Source organism: Chinchilla lanigera, unplaced genomic scaffold (genome assembly GCF_000276665.1).
Source record: "Chinchilla lanigera isolate Chin_1 unplaced genomic scaffold, ChiLan1.0 scaffold00029, whole genome shotgun sequence".
NCBI classification, from domain to species: Eukaryota; Metazoa; Chordata; class Mammalia; order Rodentia; family Chinchillidae; genus Chinchilla; species Chinchilla lanigera.
In genome coordinates this window covers 19,407,045-19,415,424 of record NW_004955430.1, presented here as the reverse complement: position 1 = coordinate 19,415,424, position 8,380 = coordinate 19,407,045, and positions in this window count along the sequence as shown.

Below are 8,380 nucleotides of genomic sequence, written 5' to 3'. Positions count from 1 at the left end.
GTGGTTGAGATGATACACGCACTAAAGGTTGGTCACCAACAGCAACAACTTCAGGTCTCTGCATAGTTATTGAGTAATTTGACAGTTCAGTTTGATAGTTTCTGATGGCACCTCTACCCTTCTTCTTGACCCAAAACTTCCAATTTAATACTCTGTTACAGCTAATTTTTTTGTAATAGGTATTTTATTTTCATATACATACAAAGTCTGTAGAAAAGATTGGGAAGAGTTTAGGTCAGTGGTGACAAATCTCCCGTGTGTGTGCCGCAGTGGGATGATTGTAATACTGAAAACTCTAAAAGGTTTCCCACCACTGATGCAGGAGGTAGGTAACTTCTGTTCAGATTTTGCCTATGCTATTTACTAGCTATAGATGATCTTGGACAGATAGATGATCTTGGACAAATATTCTCAGTAATATTTTACCCATCTGTAAAATGGAATTTTTTTTAAAAAAATCTCTCTTGCACAAAAGGTAGTATATTTCATTTTGGATTCCTGTTCACAAGTAACTGATTTTCTCTTTTCCTGTGCATAAAAAGATCCAGTCACTGTCCTTCTGTCTTCCCACAGGTTTAGGCATTTCTTGGTTCCTGCTTAGGTCATCATTGACCAGGGCATATACTAAGTCTCTAGTCAGCCTTATATAGCAGCTGACTCAGTGTGATCTGATTGAGCTCAGTTGTTGTCTGGGAAGACTAAGTGTGTTTCTTCATAACAGTGCATATAATTCAACTCATTGTAACTAGGCAACTGATGTTGCTTTAAAAGAAAGAGTGAGCTTCTGTGAAAGAATTTCAGGTAGTTTTCACCTAGAGAACCAAAATTACCTACATGTCACACATATGATAGAGGTGCTCTGCAATACACCTACATTAGTATCCTATGAGAGCTATGAACAGATATTTTCATCTCTAACCTCAGGCATGAGCGAGTCATTTTCCCTCTCTGGGTCTTGGTTTCTTCCATACTGAAGTAGAATGTTTAGACTACTTCGTCTTTGGGATCTTCTCTGCTTAAATTCTATGGTTATCAATATGGAATTTTGAAAAGGGGTAGAGTTTCCTTTACCATAGTTCTACTAATACTTGCTTTTATAGTTTCTTCTGATTACCAAGTAATACAAGTTTATTAGATATATTTTGCATAACAAAGATAGCATATAGAAGCTGATAAAACAATGTCCCATGTCCACCACCTGCAGTCAGCAATGGTATCATATTAATGCATTCCTTTTGAATATATATATTTTCATGCTTATCCAGTATATATTTTTTCCAAAGTTGAGGTGCCACCATAGTAAATCTCTTTGTATTAAGCAGTATTTGAAATAGTATTAAATTATTATTTACTTAGTGTCCACCCTTTCTTCTGGCATGTGAACTTTTATACTGGAAGTGATTTATTGGACAATTTCCTTCCAAGTTAGTAGTATAATGAAAAACTAAGTTATATATTGGGATATGCTACAAATTATTTGGCAGCTTTTGTGTCAAAATATAAAGACAGTAGAGCAAGTCTTTCAGTAATCTTGACATACCAAAAGTAAGCAGTGTTTCCTGTTTCTTTGCTGACATTAAGATGTTGGTTTCCTGTAAGTCGTTGGCATATAATGGTTAGAATTTCTTTGATAGCACATTGAGAGAGTATTTTAATTATATCAAAGAACTCCTGTATAGTGCTAGCATCAAGTTTTACCTGCAATAGGAAGAAAAATAGAGAAAAATTAGGACACACTATGAACATTAAATTTTCTTATGTATCAAATAATCTGATTAGAGTTTGCAACTATAAACTCCCTTCAAGAATGGAATAGGAAATAGTTGTACTTGAATCTCCAAGCTCCTTACAAAAACATCAGTAATTCATAAGTAACCCATAAGAATGGGCTTATGAGAAAATTGGAATACATCACATGATTTTTATATAAAATCAGATACGTGTGCAATTGAAGTATAATTTTACATTTATATTTTCAAATTTATATACCATAGTTACAACTTTCCCTATCCTTGACATAATTTCCTTGAAAATATATCTTCAAAGGATGTCCCTCTTAGAGGCAAGAAGAAAAATACTTAAAATAGTTAAGTGCATCATTAAGGTTTATGGCAAATCAGAGCCTTCGGAATCTCAAACATTTTTTTCAACTAATTATTTTATTTTTATTTTTTGTAGTTTTTTTTATTTAAAAGAAAATAAAAATTAGGAAAAACATTAAAAACGATACAGAATTTCAAAACAAGGTGATAGGCAATTAACAACGGTTGTTATGTTGCATGTTGTTATCTTCAAAGTAGTTGTTCAGATTAGCAGATAAGCAGGTAAAATTGGTAAAAAAAGTTAAGCATTAACTGTTCCTTTCAATAAATGAGTAGAAATTAGTAGTACAATTATCTTAGCTATCTTGTGTGCGTATAATGTAGTTTTTACCCTTTATACCATATCTAGGCATATGTAATCTTGGCACTGCCAGATATTCTAATGCTTATAACAGAGCTCCACACTGTGGACTTCCCTACCTCACTTTATTTCTGCATCAGGAAAAAAATAAATTTGATGACTGAGCACACACAAAAGTTACCCATGAATCAGAGTGAACAGGTCTAGAGGTGGCTCCTTCAAAACCAGGCAAGAGTGGAGGACCGTTCTTTATCTGAGAACTGCCAGTCTGAAAATTTAACTAGTCTCTGAAAAACAACCTACTCAGATAGTGAACAGACACTGAATGTCACAGCCTTAATATCCTAATATTTTAACCTCCAGAGAGACATTCATGTTCGCGTTGGTCACGGAGTACCCACTAGTGCCAGGTTCTGCATGGTAGTCTGAGGCTACTGCACAGAACAAGATGTTTGAGCTCATCCCTGCCTTGCTCACTTACGCATTTATTGATTAATGAGCTATCTATGTACTCATGGCTGTGTTGCGGGTCTATCCAAACACTGGGAGTTCAATGGTGGACAAAAATGTATGTGATTCTCTTCACAGAGTTTATAATTCAGTTGGGAATGGTTTAAAAAGAGGTATAAATGGTGAAATTTAATGTGAATCCAATTCTTATTTTTCATGTATCTAATTCCAGGCATCAACAGTCTCCACCACTTTCTAAATGAACATACCCCTCCGACTCTTTAGACTTGACAGAGGCTTTTGACAGAGTGGCTGCCTGGCATCTGTATTACTAATACATAACCTTCAGTTACTGCATAATCTTCAGTTCTTACTGTAAACATCTCAAAATGTGGGGAAAGACTGAAAATTACAAAAGGTGGGAAATTCAAATATGCTGTTTTTTTAAATCTTTGAAGCATAAAGCTATCAAAAGGACCAAAGGGCTGGTGAAAGGGGCAGAATATCTGCAAGCACATATCTACCACGACATATTCTTCTAAAAGTCATTGACAAAATACTGCTATTTCCATCCCTTTAGCCATGTCTGTAGACTGCTGGCCCTGGGAAAATCCCAAAAAGACTATAGCAAATGTTGAAAATTAACAAAAGTCATGAGAAATCTGTAAATTCAGCTAGAGAAGTAGTGAGGTAGACTGCGGCCACCAATTCCCTTCATTCTTTGTCCGTGACAACCAGCACCTACATATAGTGGGACATTTCCTATTCCTCTCCCTTTACCATCCCTTGATAATTGTAATCTTTCTTGGGAAAAAAATCAAAGAGTAATTTTCAAACTAAAGAAGTACTGACTTTCAGGTATGTTTGTACAACTACGTGAGTCCTTTATTTGCAGGTTCCTGAGGGTTGCATTTGCAAAAATACATATTAGATCTTTCAGGACTTCCTAATGGCCAGTTCTAAAACTATCCATGAAATACCATAATGATCCTACCTTTCAAGAAAGGGCCCTGAAACATAATCTGTTAAGGACCATAACCCCAAAACCAGACTCAGTCACTTAGAATTGTCACTTTGTATGTTTTTAGTATGAAGTGAAAATGGGCTTAGAAGATAATTCTGTCCTTATATCCAATTAAGAGTCTATTGTATGCTGTGATCAGGAGCCATTGCAAAAGTTTTGAGTTTTCACCAGTGCTCATTTTTAAGTGATCTAATTTTGCCTCTGATTGCCAGGTGCTAAAATATGAACCTTCACACTTGTGAGTCACCCGATTTAACCAAGTTGTGGCTTTACCCTCAGAGAGTTTCCTAGGTGTGAACCTAACCAGACCCACAAAAACATTTTAGTCAAGATTTCCAGAGTAAATTCTAGCCCACCCTTGTCAAAACCACGCAGACCCTTTCCCTGGCCTCCTTTCAGAGAGTGACTCCTACAATCCTGACTTTGTCATTAAGAGTCTGATTCTCTTACTAAGTTGGGTATGAAAACCTACGCAAGTAACTCCACTTTCCTGAGGCTCTATATTTAAAGGAAATTCAAATAAAATAGTGTGTGTAAAATGCCTAATACATATCAGGTACCCTTTCTGTCTCAAAGAATTTACCACTTTAATTAAAAAAATAAAACATGAATATGAGAAGCAATAGAAAATATGAAACACACAGACACCTAGCTGTGGGGTTTGGCTTTAGTTCCAGAATATCCGATTAGAGTATTTCATTTATCTAAGATTTCTTATGGAAGTATTCTTACTTTAAAAGATGCACAATGTGGAAAAAAATATGAAAACAAAAATGAAAATACATAAGCAGCAAGTCTTGAGAATAATATTCTTGCTCATAGGCTCAAGGAAAAAAGAAAACTAGCCCACAATGACATCCTTTCACACCCTTCTTCTGTATGTATGTATGTGCGTATGTATATATTTTTGAGACAGGGTCTCACTTTGTAGTTCAGGCTGACCTTGAACTCTGTAGCTTAGGCTGGCCTTGGTGATTTTTCTGCCTCAGCCTCCCAAGTGCTAGAATTACAGGGTATGCATCACGATGGCTGGTTCTTTCTTAATCTTATTACAGTCTAGATAATTTTGTAAGAATTCTTAAAACTATCTTGGAGCAGTGGAGGAGATACATTTTTGGATAGAGAGATGGCCTAACACATCAAGCTGATTTCAGCTTTGCTCTTAACTGCAACAACTCACTGGACTTAAGAAGGATAGTTTCCTGGGCTCAACTGGGTCATGATTTGTGGATTTACAGGCTCTCCAATAACAGAATACAAAAGCAAATGTAATACAATTCAATTTCCCCCTCACAGGTTTGTTGCTAAAAAAAAACACGTAAAGCTCTGGAGTTCTTTCAGATCCATCGTTTTTCCTTTATTCACTTATGTTGCTGGCGTAGTGATACAACCAGAGCTAGAATCTCCCCTGAGGTACCCTGCTCATTGCATGCAGCAGGTACAGTGTCCACTCTATCTATATTCCACGTGCTCCATTCATGTCCTGTTGTCCCATGAATAAAACTTTACTGAATGAACTAAAAATATTTTTCTCTAGCCCAGAGATTATAAATGTGTTTGAACTTTCAGAGCTACTAGAACTAAAGGGGCAGGACCTGTTATTTTAGATGGGAGAGTAGACTGTAAGGTCCAAACAGAAAAGGACCAGGGTCCAGTCCACTGTCAAACACAAAACAGGGCCCAGATAGACATTTACTGAGTGCCTGGATGCAAACTAGGACAGATGCAGAGAGAAGAAAGATATGAGTAGGGTTTTAAAGAGAGATTTCGATTTCAAGTAACACTACCAGAGAAATATGTCCAAAATTTGTCCGCAAACTGAGAACAGGGTTGAATTAGTTAACTGCAGACAAATTTCTGAAGTGTGTTTTCCTAAATTTTTGACAGTTGATGAACAGTCTGAGACAATTTGTTGTCTATGCTATCTGACATCAAGGCCTTGTTAAGATTTATCTTTAGGGAAACTAGACTAACATTTCTTTCACTGAAAACTAATGAGCAAAGTATTTATACTTGACCTTAGGTATTTTCACTTCCTGTGAGTTCACCCTTTTTTGGTCTTCTCAAAGGAATGAAGTTTTGAGATTCTACACAGGCTAAATAAGGATGATGGGGTCATGATGGATAAATGGGTGCTTGGATGTTGAACATCTTTTTAGTCTTGTAGAACTATACACTGTGGTACTTTATTTATAATAGCTAGGATACTTTATTTATAATAGCTGGGTTGGTACTTTATTTATAATAGCTAGGATGTTAATTCCAATGCCCAGGGCTTTCCACTATATACAATCTATACAACTGTATATTGTGGCCACAGCATAGAAGATAACTATATAATCTTGTATCATTCATGTGACCAAACAAAAATCTAGCAGTGGAGCTTGGGTCTAGATCACGTATAGTGCCACATCCCATGGAGCACAAGCTAAACTTCACAGAGTGTTCCTGACTAACAAATGAGTGCAAAGCCCTGGGTTCAAAATCCAGCACCACAGGAAAAATAAATAAATAAAATCAACAAACATCTTCTGAAGAAATTAAGGGACTTGGGCTAGAAAAATCATTGAGGTAGGTGACGGCAGCACTCCATGCTAGCCTCCGAAACGCTAATCAGACCAGGAGGGCTGATGCTTAATTTTACTTATCCACTTGATGAGGTTTTAATACACAGTATCTAGCAGTTGTTATAGAGATGTTTTTGTGGATGTGGATAACATTCACAGTCAGCTGACTTTAAGTGAAAGGGATCAAACCTTAATAAAGCAAGCCGGCTCCATCCAATCTGTTAACAGGCATAAGAGCAAGCACTGAGGTTGCTTCAAAGAGAAGAAATTTTGCCTCAAAGCTGCAGGATCAGTTCTTAAGTTTTAAGCCTCAGGACCTACCCTACAGACTTCAAACTCATCAGGCATGTCATCATCCCATGAGCCAGCTCCCTAAAAGAAATCCTCATGTAAAGTAAACATATGTGTACATATGTTCACACACACATACATGTATCGATTGATGGACAGATAGGCAGACATGTATATAGGGCTACTGGTTCTGTTTTCCTGCAAAAATTAACTTCTGATACAAGAGTATAAAAGGCTACACAGAATTAATAGGCAGTATGAAATAGCCCGCACTCACCATTCAGCACATCATTTCTATCAAGGGTCTACTCCGTGCCACACTCTGTGCACACAGCTGAGTGTGAGCGATGCAAGGAGAAGGAAGAGTCAACATGTGAGATGGCATTTCCAAAAAGGCTGCCAGGATCTGGAGTCTTCTCTCCTCTCGATGGACTAGGAGGAGTGATACAGGCAGCAAAGGGAGAGCTATTCATGCCAGTGCAGGAACTGCGTTTCTGCAGAGGATGCATTGTTTTTAGAAACCATGCGGCCATGGTTTTAGAAATCTAATTTGTAGTTGGAAAGATTCTACACTAAGGAATCTTTGCTGAATCATAATTAATTATAATGGTACATCATGCAAACTCATTTCCTCTTCACTAAACATAAGTGTGAAGAAAATAATTTCTTTCATGGGTGCTGAAATCTGGAGTTTGATTGGGCTATTTCAGCGAGTTACTAACCACTTTCTTTTCTGATTTGAACTATGAAAGCAACTGAGAGATTACTGGTTTCTTTTGATGCTTGCAAGAGAGAAATAATTTGAAACCCTTAGGGTCCTATGACCCACTTCACTGTAATATTCAAGAAACAGAGTCAAAGGTTGGGTTTGGAGGAGCCTATAAGAAAATTTGAAGCCTCTAGGAGAACATAACGAACTTCTTTCCCTTCAGACCTGGAGAAAATGCTAAAGTGGCACGATTAGTCTTTACACTCTGCAGATCCCCATTTGACCTGAGCTTTGAAGTATATCAGCAGCCCCAAGCAGTTCCTTTAGTGAGAAGTGGGGAGAAGGCCGTGGGCAGGGCATAAAAGAGAACGATCCCCAGGACCTTCACCTGACATTTGGATCTTAATAGGCCATTTTGTTTTGACACTCACTTGGATCTTTTAGGCTTTTAGCAAAAAAGCAAAACTGGTTTTATGAGATTACAAATAAAAGGAGGAAAGTGATGAGCCTTTCAAAAAGGTTGTAATTATTTTTCAGACTGTTGATATGCAGTGGCTCTCCGGATGAACAGGTGTTTTCACAGTAGAGGGCCTGCAGTCATGCAAATGAAGGATCATTTCTCTGTGTTAGTGTGGGGAGCTTATTAGCAGATACGGCAAATTGGGTTTTATAGAAGAGATAATTAGACAAATATATTTTTGTACTTCCTTGTATTTCATAAATATGTAACCAAAATCTTTACTGAAGTATTTACCTCTAAAAGTCAAGAGCTGTGGTGAATAATTCTGGCATGGAACCGAAGCACTTCTCTTAATGGCTTTTATATATTTGACTCTTTGGGGCAGTAACATACACATAATACAAAATTTAACTTTTTTTTTGGTCTTTTTGAAACAGGGTCTCACCATGCAGTTTGGCTGGCCTTGAGCTCACTTT